At 36.8% G+C, this 21,163-nt stretch overlaps 2 protein-coding genes across 2 annotated transcripts in view; one reads left to right on the top strand and one right to left on the bottom strand.

Annotated features, from left to right (window-relative positions):
• Window positions 1-13,866, top strand: part of LOC130569153 (urotensin-2 receptor) — a 28,679-nt gene extending 14,813 nt beyond the window's left edge. Inside the window, exon 3 of the mRNA XM_057358576.1 lies at window positions 11,010-13,866. The gene's annotated coding sequence lies outside the window, so the exon portion shown is untranslated. The remainder of the gene's footprint in view (window positions 1-11,009) is intronic.
• Window positions 13,867-19,884: 6,018 nt separating this feature from the next.
• uts2r2 (urotensin-2 receptor 2) overlaps window positions 19,885-21,163 on the bottom strand; it is a 57,007-nt gene continuing 55,728 nt past the window's right edge. Inside the window, exon 10 of the mRNA XM_057358264.1 lies at window positions 19,885-20,167. The gene's annotated coding sequence lies outside the window, so the exon portion shown is untranslated. The remainder of the gene's footprint in view (window positions 20,168-21,163) is intronic.

The following is a 21,163-nucleotide window of genomic DNA, read 5'->3' as shown; positions in this document are numbered from 1 at the left end:
GAGAATGAACAACTAAAAACATTTTTGTACTTATGTAAGCCCACAATTTGCACTGATGATAGGATGTACTCGCAAAGAACTTTCAGAACATTTATACACTCTGACGAATTTGGTTTTAAAGCATCTGGTTTATTTTAAACTAAAGAACGTCTGCGAAGAACATGTGAAGTGAATCCACTGGGCAAATTTTGTTTTTGTTGTCGAGCTTTATGTTGTCATTTAAGTAACAGTTCACCCAAAAATGAAAATTCTGTCTTCATTTACTCACCCTTGAGTTATTCCAAATCTGTATAAATGTCTTTGTTCTGATGAACACAGAGGACGATATTTGGAAGAATGCTTGTAACCAAACAGTGTTTGGCCACCATTGACTAGTAGGAAAAATTGCTTTATAAATGTCTTTGTTATGTTGATCACAAAAGAAGACATTTTGAAGAATGTAGGAAAGCCAACAGTTCTGGGGCACTTTATGACAGCATTTTTATTTTTTGTGTAAACTGTCCCTTTAACAAAACACAAACAAGCAAACAAAAGAAACGCATTAGAAACGCAAAAATCATGGTTTCATTCCGAAGAAACACACAAACTAATGAAAAAATGTGTACTGTAGTTTAAATGCATTGTGAGTCGCCTTGAATAAATGTCTGGCAAATGCAAATGTAAACAATGTCTTTACTAACCTTAGTTCTGGTTGATGTTGATTTTTTATTAAAAAAAGGAATATCAGTGACGGGTTGAAATAATGCATGAGATGTTCCAGCCTTGTATAATTCCTTATCATATAGACAAATTGAATAAGGTTAATAACCTTATAAGGTAAAGACCTTTATTAAAAAGCACGTTTCGTAACAGGTCAGGCTGGCATTACATATTGCCGTAGCATGAAGGTCGCCACATGCTTCATCTTACCTGACATCACTAATAAACAGTTGTTGGACAATCTGCCCATTAATTAGCCCTTTATCTCCTTTGGTTTTGCTATGTTAGCAATTCACAGATGTGTTCTTTTTGTAAATGTAGATAACCTGGCTTCTATTTCCTGTATCCTTGGTAATCATTTGGAGAACCTGCAGTGCAAGCAAATTATTAGGTTTGTGAGCGTAAAAGGGGGTCTGAAGTATTTTAATGGTACAAATGACTGGTCTCTTGGGCTAATTAGGATTTCTTTTGATAAATCACATATCAAATGTTATATAAATGCTCAAAGCTGTTTGACAACAACAGATCATGATGGAGTTTTCCAGTATCATCTCAGAGTATTAAAAGCTTTAACATCTGAATAGATCACCTGCAGTCTTTTAGTCCACATGTTCCAATTAGGTTGTATCCCACCCCTGCACTCCTGAGACATTATGCCATGGAGGAGTCACTAATGGAAGAAAGTTCAGAGCTATTTCTGACAAGCATTACCAAGGATACCAAGAACTCAACAGGAGATTCCGGTCATGCAGTGACACTGTCGTATTTCTTAAACGTGAATGGGAATTATGTGTTGTTCTTCGCTGATACATGTGTGCAACAGTGGAGTAAACAACCTGACATTAAGTCGAAAAACATCTGTTAAGCTGCTTTGAGATCTTAATTATTTCCACACGTAGATCCTGGATAAAAGACAAACAGCATTTAATTGTATGATTCCATCTCCTTGTGCGTTCTGATAAAGGCTTTGTAGAGTTGCCCCCGAGGATTTGTCCGAGTTCTTTTCTAAAATAGTCAAATGTTGTGTTTGAACCCGTCTTTGTTTTGCGGAGTTCACTTTGTGGAGTCGATCTAGCTTATTGAAGGGTGGCACGTAAGTAATGAAAGTATGCAATGTTTCCCATTTTAATCCTCATGGGGTACAGAATTACAATCCTTAGATGACAGAAAAATATGCGACAGTACGGATGTAAGATTCAGGTCTACAACACACAATTTCCATGTCAAACCTTTACACTGTAGTTTTTTACACTGTAGAGCTATTGACAAATGCCATATAAAAGTAAGCAATGTACAGATTAATAAAAGATACTGTACACTTTAATCCACATATTTTGCATATTTTGTAAAGTAAGACCCAAAATACTTTTGCTGGAGTGTCAATGTTTGCATAGACTTCATATCAGACTGTTACGGGTTATTCTTTTTCCCTTTTTGGTTCTGTGGTTGTGTTCTTCTGTTTTGACAGGTAAATTGGATACACCTGATATTGATCAAGAGTTGTGTATTTAAGAAGACCTGGATCTTGTTGAAGCCATTGGTTCTCTTGTCGAGCTTGGCTGGACCTTTTTGCATTCTCTTTTCTTTTCAAAAATGATTTCAAATTATTATCCAAATAATTTTTGGTTCTTTTCTTTATGGAACCCTTAAGTAAGTAAATATTCAATATTTTGTACTCAAACCTCTGTGTAATTGTTGCTTTCCTGACCCGGAATGTAACAAGACTGATTTAAGATCCATTAGTTCAGCAGTTACAAGGAGATATGTATACTATTACAGCTTCAACATTTACATTTATCTATTAAGTAGATAAATGTGATTTACAAATAAGGGAGTATTCAACATTTTGCCTTAAAAGGCAACAATAAGCATACACAAAATGACAATTACAAGTATTATAGTATTTAAGGTATGGATTAAAGATTCTACAACAATTCAAGCTCGCAAACTTTCAACACAGGAATTTATAAAGGAAGGAAGGAAGGTAGAAGGAACACCCCATATTTCCACTAGCATTTACACAAGTCCTGCATCAATATCCCATCACCTCCTCCTCTAGGGCAGGTAAAGGTCCCTGCCAGCTGGTATTTTGCTCGGACTTGCAGACAAAATGAGTATGATAATTGTCATTGACAAATATGCCTATAACCGTCCTTGCAAGCGGTCTTTTATCCAGGTCAACCTATACGGTGTAATTGCCAAGACAGTCTCCCTGGAGCAAGTTGAGGTTAAGTCTCTTGCTCAAGGGTGATTGAACAGTATTGAAATACCGTGAAAAATCGTGTCACCTCTGCTTTAGACTGATGCCTAACCAGTCAGATACCTCCAGCATGCTCCCCTGTTGAAGCAATGTGATTAGTGGCTCTGTCTTTTCCCTCCCGTTTGGACAAACCAACACTATTTAATTCATTTACGTACGTAAATGTCTGCGAGACGGCATTTCTCTCCAGCATTTTACAAATAAAACAGAAGACAAATGTCAGATGTGAATGCAAATTGCGAAGGCAACTCAACAAATTCTTGGATCAAATGGACGGAGAAGGGCTGGTATTTAAAATCTGCATATTTCATTAGATTATTTCACATTATTTTGAAAACAAGTGCTTAAGGATTGGAAACAAAAAACTCCATCCAATAGCATGGTGGTCTAATTCTGCAGACCAAGGAGTTTGAGTATCATGGGTTATTGTTATTGTGTGCCGCTAATTCCTGTGTTTGTATATGTCTACTAGTGTGTAGAATGTGTTTGTTTGTGCGTGCGTGCGTGCATGCATGCGTGTGTGTGAGAGAACAGTACGGCTCTACATATGGAGCTAATTGAGCAAATGAGTCACAAAGGAGAAGAAACACGGATCAGACATTAGTGCCCCAGGTTCACTTGTTTGATGCATGATGGATTCTCTATCAAAACTAGAGAACTTCATCACACATCATTGTTGTAAGACATGATACAAGTGTTTGAAAAACCCAAGCGCTTTTTTTTACCATAATCCTTTCAAGATTCGTGAAATGCAGTTTTTCCTTTCAACAACGAAGAGGTGGCATTTTGTGCCTTGACACTAAAAGAAAAAGGAAATGTGGGATTTTTTCCCTCGGATCTCAGCACAGATGACTTCACAGTATGGTTTGCCAGTTTACAGCTGCAACTAAAGAGTTTATTTGCAAAAACTCAGTTTTGAATAATTTTCAAAAATCATATTTTTTATTATGTTATGATTTGATTGTGTTAGTTAGCTGTATTTTTGTATATTATTACTTAATCAAAACAACCCAACAGCAGTTTGATTGATATTAATAGACTTCACAGTCTGCATGCGGGGTGATGACGTAGTTCCGCTAAAATCTCAGCCGGCTAAGACACTTCTGCTCTCATAGCGCTGAGGTAATTTGTCACCAAGTGATAACGATATGTTTACTAAAAAAACCTTTCAAATTTCAGCAAACCGACAGTAGTACGCCTGAGCATTGTTGAGTGCCTCTGTGTTTAAGCCTCAAGTAAGTAAAAAAAGTGTACTTTTTCCATATTTGTGGATGTAGCTTGAAACGTATAGCTTGAAGGCTTTCCCCTTTTTGGTTGTCGATGTATTATGTAGTGTTTGGGTAATTTGACTTACATCGTTGACTGTAATCTATAGGTGCATCTTGAGTGAAAAATGTCATTGTTCCCTATGGATGTTGCGTGCGCCGGATGTGACTGAGCGGACTGAGACAAAAAGGGGAAACGATCGTGCATAGTCTACTGGAATGCACAATAAAAACAAGATTTTTTTAAATTTGTTCACAACTCTTCCATTTTAGAGTCTGGAATTTATATACATTAAGGACTTTTATTTTGACCCAACATTTTCTGTGCCCCGAGCTTAAATAGGTATATGCTTTATGGGCATTTCCTTTAAGTAGATTCAAGTCACTAATGCTTGCCTACAGGACTATCACTGGATCTGCACCAGAATACTTTCACACCCTACTACACTCCTACACCCCATCAAGAACCCTGCGTTCAGCAAACAAGCGGCGTCTTGTATTGCCTTCTCAAAATCGCTTTCCCGCTCATTCTCCTTCACAACTCCTTCCTGGTGGAACATTCTTCCTAACTCAGTCCGGTCAACCACATCTCTTACTCTTACTCATCTCTTCTTTTGTTGAAACTAGGAACTTGGTATTAGCACCTATTGTATTATTGCTCCTGTATGACATATCGCTTTATTGCTCCCTGAACTCTGTGTAAGTCGCTTTGGATAAAAGCGTCTGCTAAATGACAAAATGTAAATGTAAGTATGTAGCATCAATCCCTGCTGAAAAACAACACAACACAACCCTACCCAAAACACACAGAACAAGTAATGGATTTAATGGTTATAATAGGAATTGTACTGGTTTAAAATGAAAACTAGAATTGTTTCTACTGGTTTGTGTTGGGATTCTATTGGTGGGGTGTTGGCAGATTGATCCTATTAGAATAATGCCCAAAACACACTATTGTAAGGGATGGATATTGTGTGCACGATAGCTTGTGATGTTCACAAAGGACTTCATTAGGTTATAAATGATTCTTAGGAAGACTTAAAAGCTCATTTCCTTTCTCACAGTACTGTAGCGATCAAAGTATTTTGCTTTGTTTGCCTGTGTATTCCTGTATTTTGTCTGTTTTGCAGTTTATTGTTTGTGTTATGCTAATGTGGTCATTGTTAATACTTTTTCGTTTTCACTGTGGGTTTGAGGGGAAACTTCAAATAAACCAGTAAAAAGAAAATCTCTTGTGCTTCGAAGGAAATATTATATGCTAATCCTATAAAATGCTGACCATTGCTTAATCATTTTCTGTAATACTTCGTATATCAGATGGTTAGCAAACAGATTAGCATTAGCATTATCTGAGGGCATGCTGAGCTATGCTGCGAGGGGAATGTCGTCCTTGTGATAGTCTATGTCACATTCATTTGGTAACCATAAAACACTAGAAATGTGACTGAAAAGCACAGTGTTACCAAGTGAGGTAATAACAGAGGTGTCCGTGTCTTCCGAAGTAACACACATCACACAAGAACACATGCTGTTTAGTCTTGAAACCTAACGACAGAGGACAGCAGAGAAAAGAAATGTCCTGCAATGCACAGATAAGAGCCCAGTACAGGGCTAGAAATCCACTGGGATTAACTGAAATGAGAATGAGCTGGAGCTGGTGGGATAAACCAGGTATCGTAACAAGGTGAAGTGGAACAAGCACTTCACCAGCAGTCACATGCACCCGCGAGGACGCTAATTCATATCATAATTAACATAACACCATTCTTATTTCCTCTATTAATGCACATGCAAATAACACCGAGGACTTGATTTATTATTTTAATAGACTTTCACATAATGTATCTTTCCTCCCTGCTAACCTGCGAATGGAAGCATTGTGATGAGGACTTGTTGGCAGTAATATGTTATTCAGCTGGCATGCTTTAGGGGAGTACTGGCCAGGATTACTGTGCAGGGCACACGATAGATGAAGCGGAGCTGATAAGAGGAGAAAGAAATGGAGAGCGGGGAGAGAGAGGGAAAATCATGGCACCTGTTGACATTCGATTGTGGCTAATGTTCAGTGTGACTAGTTGCCCTGCCCTCAGTTTTGGCTCCGACTCTATTAGCATATACATGATTTACAAAGCATTTGAGATCTTTCCACAGACCACAGCATATTTTGGTTTTCAACAGCTTGATTTAATAAAAATAACACAACAGATTTACTAGTGCAATGCATTAGCACGTCAATCGAATGGAAAAGGCTACCTGCCGGTGAACAAATATTTACACATTCTTTCCATATTTTTCCCAGATTCTTTTTCTAATTCCCTCTTGAGTCTAAACAGTTAAACGAGATGGTTAAACCAAAGCGACTTATCCTCCAGGCAAAAGGAAGGCAAACCTAGCTGACTAACACCCCCTTTTGGAACAAACAATAAAATATCCTGGAGAGCAGTCTCTCTACACTTAACAGTTTTTTCCACTTTCCCATTTTTATACTCGACAAGTACATTTTTTATTATTATTGAGAAATTAACCAATGTGACAGCTAAATAGGTCTGGAGCCAAAATTGAAATAAAAATATATATTTTTGAATGATGCAGAAAGGACGCACAGTAGAAGAACCCTAAAAAAAGAGAAAGAAAGAAAAGAGACAGCAAATCAAGCAATGGTAATACATGTTTATGTATCAACGTTGCTCTGTGTATAGCAAACATATGAGCAATTTGTGGGTGGGACACGTCCCACCACTTTTTGGAAAATATGCTTGCGGAAGGTGTGTATTGTTTAGGGGCCATTAACATCTAAAAGTCTTATTCTTGCGGAAGACGGAGGGCCGCAACTCCAGAATGAAATGCGTGTATCATCCGCGTTCGCGCGCTTGCTTGTGCATCCAGTGTCCAAGCACAAAAACGCGTAAACCAACGAACAAGTGATTTTTAGTCATAGGAATAAACTGTTTTTTAAGTGTAATGCACTGCAACTGCCAAGTGATCTTCCCCAAATGACATACTGTGAGAGTTGGAGTCAAAAAGCGGAGTAGGCAATGGACGGACCGCCCACTATAGCCTATATGATAAATATTCCCAACGAGTTATTACAGAAACAATTTATTAAAGTATTAATTGTTTTTGTCCCCAACACTTTTCAAAACAAAGTTATGCCACTGATTGAAATTGATGCAAATTGAAGGCTGCACTGTTACTCCAACAAATACAGTTAAAGACCTATAGACAGCAACCTGTCATTTGGAAATCACATCTCAAATGTCACAAAAACAGCCTTCTTCCACCTTCGAAATGTTGCCAAATTACAAAATATATTCCATGTGTTGCTGACGCAGAGAAGCCTACCACACTACAACCCATCACGCTCTCTAAGATCTCAAAACTCCAGACTTTTGATAACACCTAGAATAACTAAATCCACCAAAGGGGGTAGAGCGTTCTCATACGTAGCACCTAAACTCCGGAATAGCCTTCCCGGTACTATTTGAGGTTCTGACACACTCTCCCAATTTAAATCTAGATTAAAGACACATCTTTTCAGCCAAGCATTCACTTAATGCAAAATATGCTAAATAAACCACCGGGAGACTGCATTTATTAGATATTATTTACTAGAATAATCTTGCTTGTTCTATAAACACCATGCACTGTGCTGTGTTTGACCTTTTTTGTGTTTCTCAGATTTTCTTATCTTCTCCTGTAAAGCGGCTTTGGAACCATGCACATTGTGAAAAGCGCTATATAAATAAAATTGAATTGAATTGATAGCAAGTATGGGTAAAGTGTGTTGGTGAGTAAAAATCTGGGCTAGTAACCTCCAAAGGGTGGGAATCTATAAATTAGAGCATGACTTTAGTGATCTCTTATCTTATCAATAGGGATTGTCCATATAGGAAGTGTACTTACTGTGGCAGTTCCTAAAAAGTAATAATAGCTTAGCCAACAACAGGATTGACTTAGTATTTTAAAAAGAAGTGTGAAACATTGTACAACCGCCATTGTACAAACTTTTGAACTAACTCCAAATTCAGGACACTGCTTATAAGATGCGCTTATAAATGCTAACAGGGCAGATGTGCTTTGGTGCTTCACTAAATCTTTATTGGATTTTTTCATTCACCCATTGATGACATTTCTTCTCTATTTCCTACTAATCACAGTAAGGAGATTGTTGCTTGCTCTGGTTGACTGCTCAGACCTTGATCCTCCAGCCCTGATGCAAAGTCATTCTGTTTATAATGAGCACAGGCTTCATTTACTCTGGTCTTTTTTCTAATGACCGCTAGCACATATTGATGTGGTCCTTCTGCGCTTGGCGCTTCTGGAAAACAATCATTTCTTCAGTACATCATCGGAGAATTTTATTTAAGCAAACCTAACAAAGAAAACGCCTGTCAATTGAATTAAAATTAAAATGTCCATGGTAAAACAGCTTTGGTAATGGAAATTGGTTTGGTTTTAGTCATGAAGCGGTTTTGGTTGGTGCATCTTAGAGATTTTGGCATACGTGTTGCAAAGCTAATCGAATCTAACCAGTTGGTGGTCTATGGCAGGGTAAACAATCTGTCTGCTAATCTGTGAACGGTAGGTCTGCACGCAGCTGTCCGGCAGATGTCACCTTGCTGAAATCCCACTGTGATAATTCTTCTGATGGGTCCAGGGTTGTGGAATCCGATAATTGCCCCGTCTCTCATTGCCCACAGTAATAATTTGTTTTTCCATTGACTGCCACACACATAGAGTTAGAAACCCATTCCCTGCACTGGTATTTTCAAATGACAATACATAATACATAGTTGATTTAATGTTGAATCAACGTTGAGAATATATATAATATCGGTCACACTTTAGAATAGGTACCAATTCTCACTATTTACTAACTATTAACTATGACTTTTGCCTCAATAAACTCCTAATTACTGCTTATAAGGTAGTTTTTAGGTTTAGGTATTGGGTATGATTAAGGAATGTAGAAAAAGGCAATGCAAAATAAAGCATTAATATGTGCTTTAAACATACTAATATACAACCAATATGCATGTTAATATCTGGGATGTGCCTGCAGTCATCGGCTATGTTGTAATGTTTGAATATGTGGAGAAAAAATCTAGATTATAAATGCTATATTTTCCATGTGAGTTCTCATGGCAAGCAAGTAATGCGTACATGTTTTCTTGTTTTTGCAGGTACAACTTTAATTGTTTTGCTTATAGTCAATATGTCTTATGTACAGCTGCTTTGTAACAATGAAAATTAAGTTGAGTTGAGTTAATAATGTAGCTCAAATGCCATTCATAACCCAGTGGCCTTATGTAATATCAGCAATATTTAAACACAGCAGTAATATCCAGATATCAGAGGGCCAACAGGTTCTCAGTTCACTAGGTTGGACAATCTTTGGAGCGAGAGAAAATATCGTTCTATTATTGCTCTGTTATTTAAGAGTTATTTAAAGTGCAGGCCTATATCTCACCTTCAGAAAGTGTCAGAGGCTGTAACACATTTTAACTCATGTCATGACAAGATACAGTTCTTGTCTACAGTTCACCAGCTGCTGTAGGCCTATGTGTCGGCACCTATCTGGGCAGTAGTACAAGAATGCTGGTCAGTGACAGTACAGGGAGTTTGACTACAGACTTATAAGAGGGGAAGGGTTGTGGAAACTGACCACATATGGTCGGTTGTTAAAAAACTTTTCTGACAATAATGCCACAGTACGCTTTAGTCATTTTTACAAGCTACTTGTTTTTCATTATTGAAAAAAAATGTTTTCCCATATCATGTAAATGCCTCTGGATTTTCGGTTTTGGCATTTTTTTTAAGGGAGCTAGTATATTCTGTATATCATCATGCTGTCTGCAAGTCCCATTATTCCATAACAGATTAAATAGTGGGTAGCATGTATGTCAAAACTGTAAACAAAATACAGGGAAAAGGATGTTTAAAAAATATTTAAAAGTTAACCTGCACCCAATATTATGCTTGTTCAGATAACAACTTGTTATCTGAAATTGTTCAACTTAAAAACTGTATGTTTTATAGTCTGATCATTGACCCTGTTCCCACTTTTGTCAAGTTCATCTTCAATAATGGTTCTAACATCACTGTCATTAAAACACTTTTTAATAAAATACTCTGAACGTCCTCATCTCACAAGTACAAATAACTATAATTGTGGCCAATTACAATTTCACACAAAAATATATTTCTTTGACAGTTTAAAAGTAAAATTGATAAATGTGTTATTTGACTCAATTAGACAGATGAACTAACCTATTTTATAATATTATCAGAATATCAGATAATAATGACCAGTGACATGTTCTCTTATACATGTCTCAAAATCATAAATATATAGGGCACCTGTCTAGATATTTATTATGATTTATTTGTATTCATTGTACCCAAGTAAAAGTAAACCCCTCTTCTCACTGCATGAGGTGTAAAACGATGCAGAAAAGACCTTCATACATTGTATTAGCATCCTGAATCCATAAATCATGCTTTTATAAATCGCACCCTAGGCAGTCCATTCTAGTAATCCAGCAAAGTCCGTATTAGGTAATATTGTAAAATGAATGCTAGATAGAGCAGAAAGAGCCTTGGCCACTGCGCACAGCTTAATCATTTCCAAACTCTTTTCACTTAGTCACACACTGTTCTCTTCTGTTCAAAACCTGTCCATATGGGAGAGTGCGCTGGGTTAGCATGGACAGACAAAGAGCACATCTGGCATCTACCAGATCCACTGCACATACTATAACCGGTTGTTTTTGATGCTACTACAGGGGAAGATGACAGCCTGGCTTACAACAAAAGCAATGCTGGCCAAGACGTCTGGTATCTCCCTATATCAAGCACAAGAGGGATAAAAGAGAAGATGGAGCAGATCAGGCAAGAGAAGCTACAGGAAAGTTTCTATGAGAAACGGCCCCATTAAGTGACCAGTGTGGGGCTGGATGCTGCAACCCATTGTTTAGATTCAATCACGGAAGATTTTTACTGTAAGAGGAAATGCCAACTCTCAGTTCATCAGTTCTGTATCATTGCTGTGAACATCGTAAAATTCGATTGCCATCTTTTTCAAATCAAATTTCGAAGGTGATAAAGAGATAAGAGACAACTTTGATCTCCATTTCCCAAAGTGTCTTTGATGGGAGTACTTTCCTTCAAAATAACTGCAATAGTAGCCATTGGAATCCATCCGAACATGAATTCTTGCAAAAGATCACATCAAAAAAGAACGACATATTCTTGCGCTAAATCTTTCACTTTTGTATCAATGAAGATTCTAGCTCTACTTGATGTTTTGGGCTATATTTTCACTGTATATCACTCTATTAGATTTTCTTTGATGATTTTCATGGTAGGCTTCTAAGTGGCAATGTACAGCCAAAGAAAGCCCTGCTGGAGTCAATTTTTATTTTTGTGAGTGCTGTATTCCGTTTCCCGGGGCTATCAAATGGATACCGTCTGATCACGGCAGGATTCTGTCTCCATCCTCTTTCCCTGACTTACAGAACCTCAGGCTGAGGACCGAAGGCTTTTGTTGACCTTATACTGACCTGAGGTCTGTGTTCTCAAGACTACAATGCAGAAAAGCATGGCTTTGACTTCTAATGAGTTATGATCGCAGGTCAGTCATTTAAACTTTTTGTACTGACAACTTCGTGCCCATCAAGATGGAAGGTCAGCACAAACACAGCGCCTACAGGATACACACAGTTTGCACAATATGAGCATCACAGACTGATCTATCTTCAACTTCCAAGGAATATTTAATTAATCTTCAAAGCATAAGGGTGAAATGGCACTCGCCGGAGTCTGTATTTGCTTTACACAAAAGATAAATAGGGAAGGGATGCTCATTAGAAGTCTGTGTGTTGCTTTGGTAGAATGAATTATGTAGATCAGAGGAGTGAACTATTTTCTTTTTGTACAGAGAGCATAAATATACTTGATGTCGTGTCTCCTGTTAAATAAAGAGAGTGTTCTTAAAAAAGATATTGGCGGATTGCTCGTATATAGTGCATGTTATTTAAATTTTTACTTACATCTATGTTTACACAGAAGCTAATGAAAGGTCAGCTAATGAAAGAATGAACATATCATCGCTGTCGGGCGGAATCTTCGCATCTCCAAAACCATTATTTTTCAGGAAATTAAAAAAACTGCATATTTTTTTAGTTATTAAACATTGTATCGTTAAAGTTGGTATTAGACCTTGCTATCATATACTGTTGTGTACCAACATTAACACAACATTTCCCCAAAACCATGTTTAATCGGAGATACAAGGTTTATGACTTACGCTGTCATTGATAGAATGGTACGGACACAGACGTCGCTGCTGCCAGCAGTATTCATCAATGTCTGCGGTCGCGTTGAGCCTTTTGACAAGAGACGAGGCTTTAAGAGCTAATGATTGTGGTTGTTACATACATCTTCCTAAACTCTATTTTAAACGTTAGAGCTATGAGTGATGCAATACCAAAATAAAACATTAAACAGGCTGTCTAATATAGGCGGAAATTAATCTGCATGCAAATAAAGTCGGCGGTCGCGTTGAGCCTCTTGACAAGAGAAAAGGCTTCAATAGTTAACCAAAGCTAACGACTGTGGTTACATACATCTTCCTAAACTCTATTTTAAAGGTTTAAGAACTATAAGTGATGTAATACAAAAAACGATGAGCTGACTAGGCTGTCTAATAGGCGGAAATTAGCCGAATCTGCTCGCAAACTTACCTTCGTGGCTCACAGGCTTCCTTCTGCACCGAAGCATTACAGCTATCGATTTTTAACAAAACAGACCTACTCAAATGTATCTAACATAACTATTTTCACTCGTTATTGTCTAAATAACTTTCAATCAGGAGACGTAATGCCGAGAAGCTCCCGCGGAGTGAAGAAGTGGTGGAGTTACGAGACTTCTCAGACAGTTGAAGTGTCCAATGGAGTTAAGAGATTTGCTCTCAAGCTATTTTCAACACTTAAGATTGGTTAATAATTTGTAAAAATAACAGACCCACATGGGGACTGACCAATAGCATCGATTTGTGAAAAAATATGAAATTGACCAAATTTGGACATAGGAGGTTTCTGTCCGACAGCGACGATATGTTCCATGAAATATAAATATAAATGATGTGTGCATCGATTACATCTGAGAATAGAGATTTTCACTTCCTAAAACAAAAAGACTCAGTACATAAATCAACCAGCCTTTTACTGGATAAGGGAAGTTCCAAAGCTGAATTTCATACCTCAAGAGAGAATAAATGTGTTCCAAAAGGACTAAAACAGTAAACTTCATGCTGTGTAACAGTTAATTTATTTCTAATGAAAACGTTCCCATGGACATGATTTTGAAAATGTATTTCAATGGTGTGCAAATCATTCAAGCTACCTGTGCATGTATGGCCAGAGACAGAAAACGCAACAAAGAATGCAAAAATAATGCAAATAATGCAATTTTTTAAATAAATTCTTATTATGCTTATCTATATGCTATCATTGTTTTGCTATTGTAAAATATAGTGATGCGTTTTTTTATATTTGTCACTGTTTCAAGTCTATATGTATCATTTTAGAATTTTCACAGTAGCTTATTTAAAATGCTCATTGATGCTTGCTGGCGAATGTACATGCACTCAATAAAAAATTTTTCGTAAAAGGTTGCTCAGTATCACTCTTTTTGCAAAACTAATTTAAAAAATATGTTAAAGGCAATCTAATTCAGTCACACTAGACCGGTTTGATGTTTTGAATATGCGTGTTTTGAAATGGCTGAACTGTATAAATGTTTGTTTTGGAAATGTCAAGTGCAATGAACCATGATTATATTCAGACTTCACAGGACACTTAATAAGCCAGATGTTTCAGCAGATGCTGTCACGAGAAGTCAAGAAAGGTTTTTTAACAAAAAAGCCTGCCAATGCACAGCACAATAGCAATATTGAGTTAAAGTAATATTAACAATCATCTCATTAACTATTGTGGCAGCCTGAGGAAATGAGGGCCATTTTTAATCAAAGCCTTTTCATTTCCACAGATGATTCAAATTAAAATCGTCTTTGCCTGAAACTCATGTTACAAACAAACCCAATTAGCAATGTATTAACACATTTTATATTTACAGATGCCAAAAAACTTTTGAGATTCATTAACTTTATTTTTATCTTTTGTATGCTAAACAATACGCGAGAATGTTTTCTCATTGCTTATTTTTTATCCAGTTTATTAAAACCTTGTTAAGTGCAAATTCTGGTACATAATGAATATTTTTTTATTTAGTATGATTAACATATCTACGCAACATCATACAATTAAACACGCAATCACATGAAAAACATGAATGCTCATAATGTGCGGAAATGTATGGCATATCAATGAGTAAAAATAATGATATATTGTGTTTTTTTATTCTCAGAATCTCATGGCGGGGGCCTTCAGGGACCTTATATGTTTCAATGTATTACCACTCTTGACCCCTCTTATGACTTGTGATTTATTAGTCAGCCGACAATGAAATCGGTAACAATACATAATTAGTCATTCTTTAACATTCATGTATTGTGGATTGCTCGTTTTTTTTCTTGCACATTTTTACCCAAAGCTTGACCTTAAAAGTATTTTAAGTATTTAAAAAGTAAACAGCTATGAGCTTATTTCCTGCATGCTGATTTATAGTGTAAAACTGTGTGACTCAATGCTTCAAAACCATCTTATTTTATAATGGCATAATTATATTATATTTCACACAGAAATGAAATGTTGAAATAACAGCCCTTGTGACAATATAATAAATCTGGTTAACTGGACATCTCTAGTGTTGTTTTACAGTGTCCTATGAAATGTCTGGTAAATTTTGTTAAGTAATACGCTCTTAAAATACAAATATTTAAGCGGAATTATTTAAAAATAAAAATGAATTATTCTAACGGTGTCCCAGAATTGTTTGTTTACCAACATTCTTCAAAATAATTTATTTTGTGTTCAATACAAAACAACAAAGAAATGTATAAAGGTTTAGAACAATTTGAGGATGAGTATGACAGCATTTTTAATTTAATTTTTTGTGAACTATCCCTTCAAACGACAATACTTTTATTTAGACTAGGGCACTAACAGAAGCCTTAAAGGACCTGTGGTAAGTAACTAGCCTGCCCTGTTTGATTTAAGGAAAAATGCCTTTGCAATCAGATCTCTAGTTTACTGTTCCACAAGCCCCATATTTTCATTGATGCAAATTATTCATTATTCAAATTCAAGGTGGCGTCTTATATTTTTGGTAGCAAATCAACAGTACACTCAACAGCCCACTGCTAGCTTACTCATATTAAATTCTTTGCAGTGTCAACATCATTGATGTGAAGAAGGCTTAATGGCTGAAATTCTGAAGTAAAGGTATGCCACTGAAGCACTGCATGTAAATACAAATGCCTTTAACTATTTCCAAAGACACGCAGCACATGATGAATGCATTATTCCAACTGGAGAGAGAAAATAAATAATAGAAAACAAATATCACACTATAGCAACCGTCCCAATTTTATTATTCTGGTTTTCAGTTTCACAATGCTCTCTTGTTTATTTACCACAATCTAAATTAAACAAAACTAGGTGGTCCACAAACTTAACATCACTGAGGGTGAAGTTTGACCAAACAAAACACACTGCGGCATAGCTGCACTGTTTAGGCACGTAAGCACCGCTTAAAATATGTCACTGGGTTATATAACAAAATATCAAAGCAAGTGACATTTGTAAAATAAATCATGCTGGATTTTGGTCTCAGAATGAAGTCACATTTGTAATTTAATCCAACTGGTCTCAATGTCATTTTAATGTAAACTAGAAGTCTGCTTTGCACAGGTGATCAGTACAGCCATGATGGGTAATGGGTCTAAACCCTTTTTGTCCTCATTTTTAACAGTATTTCTTGTAAAGACTTTTCTAATTTGGAATATAAATTATAAGTAGGCTATTATAAATATAATAAAAAAATAATAAAATAATATATATTATATTATAAAATAATAAGTATTATAAGTTTGACACAACTGCACATTCCAAAGACCATAACTTTTATATTTGACATCATTACATCCATGAATCTATGTATTTTGCATGTCTCTAAAATCACCTGCTTACTCATGTCAAATGTCAAATCTTGCACAATTATAAGGTGTGTGCGTGCGTGCGTGCGTGCGTGCGTGCGTGCGTGCGTGCGTGCGTGTGTGCGTGCGTGTGTGTGTGTGTGTGCAGGGATGGATTTCAAAGTGTCAGCTTTGATCACCATAATGAAATTGTAAGAGGCTGATTAAATGATTGATGTGCTTGTGAGCAGACAGAATCACTGAAAAGAGGTGTGACCAGATGACCTCAGCACATTAATGAATGCAGATCACCTTCCCAAGGGTCCCACGTTTCTCCTGACTTCAATATGTAAGTGAATTTTTAAAAACCTCCTCCAAATGAGCGCTCAGTTGGGTTACATCTGATAAACATCAGCACTGACACTGCAGTGAATTAATAGATTATAGATGAAGTTACTCATTAAACAGCTGTACTTGCATGAATCCAGGTTAATGACAGACTTTACATAACAATGCAAAGAGAAAGTTACAATTTTAGAGACACGTGTGACACATGTGCTGTTATCCTATACTGTTCTACTTTACTGCAGTCAATCACCTTTACTTTACAATAAAGATATATGTATAAAATCACAACTTACTGAATTTCTTCAGATGTCACCGAATTTACTTTCATTCACTTTGACTCAGCAGGGCATGTTTTAACCAGAAAAATGCAGGCAATAAAAAGCTCATTACATTTAAATCCAGGAAGCACTTGGCACTATGTGAAGAATTGCATGAACATAATATTACGATGAAGTTGTATTATTCATAAATGCTTTCCTGGTAAAAATTTTACAGAAGCCTGTTACCGCTTCCACCTAAATCTGCAGGACTACAGCACAGTGTGGAGTTTAATTTGAGTGAAAATGAAAGCAGAAAGTGACTTCATTCTGCAAAACTTTTTAAGCATTTAAAGATTATTCTATGAATGAAATGTGCAGATTTTTATCAAAAAAATGGAAAGCCAATTTACTAACTCTTGACACCGTGTCTACACCGGAAGCGACACGACAAAGACATTAGAAACACATAACCCATTATAATTTTAAATTTTGTCCACACTGGCTGCCACCTGTCGCGTCCGGTGTAGACACGGGGTTACCATACACAACTAAACTGATGCTTACTGTATGATGCATGAGATTATAATTCCAGTTTTGATTCCTCTACTCGAACTACAAGCAACTGGGGAAAATAACTATAAAAAGTTACATCTATTTCTGAAAGAATCCCCTTAAAACGTATGCTTTAATACAAGTGCATTTGCATTATGCATTTGAGTTCCTCGCCAAATGATGGTTAAGCAGAAGAGCAGAGCTCAGCTGAGTTTAGCTGTGAAAAAGATATGAATGCTGATACTAACTGCTGAAACTGAGACAAAATAATCTGAAACTGTCATCTTATTAAAGCCCTATTGCCATTAAACATCATGCATTTCACAGTAGGTTTTCTCAGGAAAGCATGAGCTGAGCAAAAACAACCAATAACATTGTTGCAAGGTCAGAAAATTGGGCTTTGTTTTATCTGATAGACTTTATATACCCTACTTATGTCATTTATAGTAATATTAAGAGTTTCATTTAAACAATTTTTAACAATAGTTGTGTTCACCATTTGATGTACATGTAAGATTCTGAAGCAGGTTGTTGTTATTGCATTCTCTCGCATTGTAAGCAATAAACAAGATGTCGCCTTTCATTTTCTTAACACTGATGTGTCAAATGTGTCAAAGTTTTGTGTGGTGTCGGACGCACCATGCCGCAGTTTGTAAATGTCAAGAGCAGCAACATTTTTGAAGTTTGATTAATTTATCATGAATATTAATGATAAGAAATGCTTTTTTTATTCCATTACAGTCCAAATAACCAGAAATTCCAGGGCAGAATAAAGGAAGTTGTGGATCAGCACCTCATTAAAGCCGGACCCCTCATAAGCACATGCCACATCTAGGGCTGAGAGCAGGAAAAGATAGATTGTGACAAGTTTGCTCATGCTGGTTCTCTGTGTTAGAAGGTCCCCCGCCAGGAGTGTCACCAAATAATTCTGCATTAAAAATGCATATCCACTTGCACCCTAAAAGCAGGACCAAAGGGAAGTATGATGGAAAGGAAGGACAAGAAGTGGGGGTGTATTAACTCTCAGAGCGCTAATGCTGAGGGACAAGGATCGTATAAAAGAAATTCAAATGATCCCCACATCTGCATCCGATCAGCTCGGAGGAGGTGCAATAAAATTCCTGGAGAATTATGAATGTTTTGAAGAAAACACCTGCAAGCGATACAGAGAGGGAAATCATTGCCAGTTTATTTTTCCTTATTTGGGTATCAGCCTGCTTGAGAGTTTGACTTCACCATGCAGCTAATTGTACCTTTATTTCATGTAACTGTTTGTTTAGGCTAAGAGAGAGAATTTAGTCAATGTAATTTTTAAAAATGGCATGACAGGGAAATCAGGGGATTTTTCTCTTATTCTGGCTGAAAGAGAAAAGATTGGTGGACGGCCTGAAGTGTCCCGCAATGTTGTAATAGCATAATGAAAAATAACAGAAGCAGCAGAGAAAACGGTAATATGAAACAAACTGTCTAACGCAAAAAGATTTTACGCCTCTCCTCTGTGCCAAAGATTAAAATGACAATTGGAAAGCGCAAACTCTTTACACATATTAATAGACTTCGCTGCAAAACGAGAGCTAGTGTGACATACAGTTTGCAAAGTTCATTCTCTTGGGCTCGATATACTTTCTTTGATGTAATCACATAAAAGTGCAAAGTATACTTTATACTGAAAAGAAGTGCACCTCACTTGATCACTTCACAGCTGGATGTTTTTCAACTTTGTTCTCTCGTTTGAACCCCCTTTAAAGGATAAGCTTTATTTGCAATATTTAAAAGTGTAATAAGGGATTTTGTATTTGTTTTTCGCTCTTTCACATGCAACATAATGGTACTGATAAATCTAGATTTTACAGGGAATAGGTGAGTATGTATTTCAAAACAGGAGCTGAAGCTTTTACAACAAAAGACTATTGGAAAATGTACCTGTAATCCAACAGAATGACTTTACTGTCTCGCTGAATAGCAGAAAGTGGGGGACAGATTGAGCCGCTGGTCTCTCTGACCAATCAGAAACATAAAAGGGAAACTGAACAACCTCTTTGACCGGACTTTAAAAATAACCTCCCGAGTTCCTGAAATTTCACTCTGTTCATGGGTAGATGGATGGTCTCAATTGCACTTTGAGGTTGTACCCCCTGATGCAATATCATCAATCGATTTTCAAGCTCATAGATGGCAAAGGACATTGATCACTTCTTAGACTGACAGCAGTTCAGCATGAAGGATTGACTTTTACCAAGACACCTAAAGGTAGTATGTGGAGTATGTGGTCTCTGCATCTACAAAGACAATGGCTTGAAAAAACTACCAACATGCAGAAACTCATTTTGATTCTAAATAGTTTTTTTATTTTTCTTAGTCAAAACACACCATTAACCATAGTGATCTCAATAATGTGGGAAATGTTGTCTTTGGTGTATTTTCACATTAAAGGTTACATGCATGTATTTGTATTGTAGACAATGTATTCTAAATTGCCATGTACACATGATATTACATTTTTAGATGTCTCAAAAACATGGCTTGTATGTCTCACAAGGAGACCCTCCAAGAGCCACGACTGAAAAACTGGATTCGAATTCGAAAGTTTTCATTGGTATCAGCCTCCTGGTAGAAAGCCACCGCAAGCATCTCAGAGGGGTTGGAATTGAGGGGGGGCTGGGGCGGTCCCGGACCCCTCCTAAGCCTTAAGGGATTCATAAAACAAAACACTATTGTCTGTTTTTTGTTTAAATTCAATAAGACGTCAATTAAAATGACATTTTTATCTGAAAAATCCATGCATGCTCAAGTGCGCCACATGGTGTTCAATGAGGACATGAGGACATCGCACCGAGACACTGGCCGCGTGCGGATCCTCTCATAGTGAAAGCGTTTATCTTAAAACTCAACAGTTCCTATAATTTTGATATTAAGTCTTTCTTCGTGTAGCCTATGCTGTTATCTCACATTGTCAAAACAGATGCGACACGAGCCACTAAAAGGACATACACATGTGGTGGAAAAAATAGGAAAGGGAGTGAAAATATTTTAAATCTTTTGCTCTCCCCAAGAACATTGTGTTCATTTGCCAAACCTTTGCGTCTCCCCAAGAATATTTTTCTTTCCCTCAGGAAACTTTCTCATTTCCCAGAGATTATTGTGTGCTCCCTTCTGCAAACATGAGCTCCGGTTTTGACGAGAAGGCTTTCGCCCAAAGAAATTACATTAGTTTTTCTTATTCTGCATTGGTTCGTATGGATTGTTTTCACATAGGCCTACTTGATCTACATTGTCAGGTGATGAATCACGTTTAAAACGCTCATACGCTTCTGCATATGTGACTGGCTGGTTTGGCAGCACTGTACAGATAGCCACTATTGACTCTGACGCGATCCTCTCGCTCACTCGCTCCAAGGAATTTTTTGTATTAATATAAAAAAGGGAACAGCACTGCATAACAATAATATAAAGCACAAAAATCAAAGGACAAAAAAATAAAAAATCTCTCCCTCATGTGGATCTCTTTTAATGGATTATCAACATTTTAAGGACATTTATGCGTTTAATGTGGTTAAATTACTGTGATCCAAACTATCATGTAATTAAAGCCTGTACTGGCAGCTCTGTCTGTTTTTTAGTTTAGGGGATCCCCCAAGAGCTTTGACACAATTCGAACACTGCAGACCTGTCTATATACAAA

This window comes from Triplophysa rosa, linkage group LG18, assembly GCF_024868665.1.
Source record: "Triplophysa rosa linkage group LG18, Trosa_1v2, whole genome shotgun sequence".
NCBI lineage: Eukaryota > Metazoa > Chordata > Actinopteri > Cypriniformes > Nemacheilidae > Triplophysa > Triplophysa rosa.
This window is presented reverse-complemented; position numbering and strand designations above follow the sequence as displayed.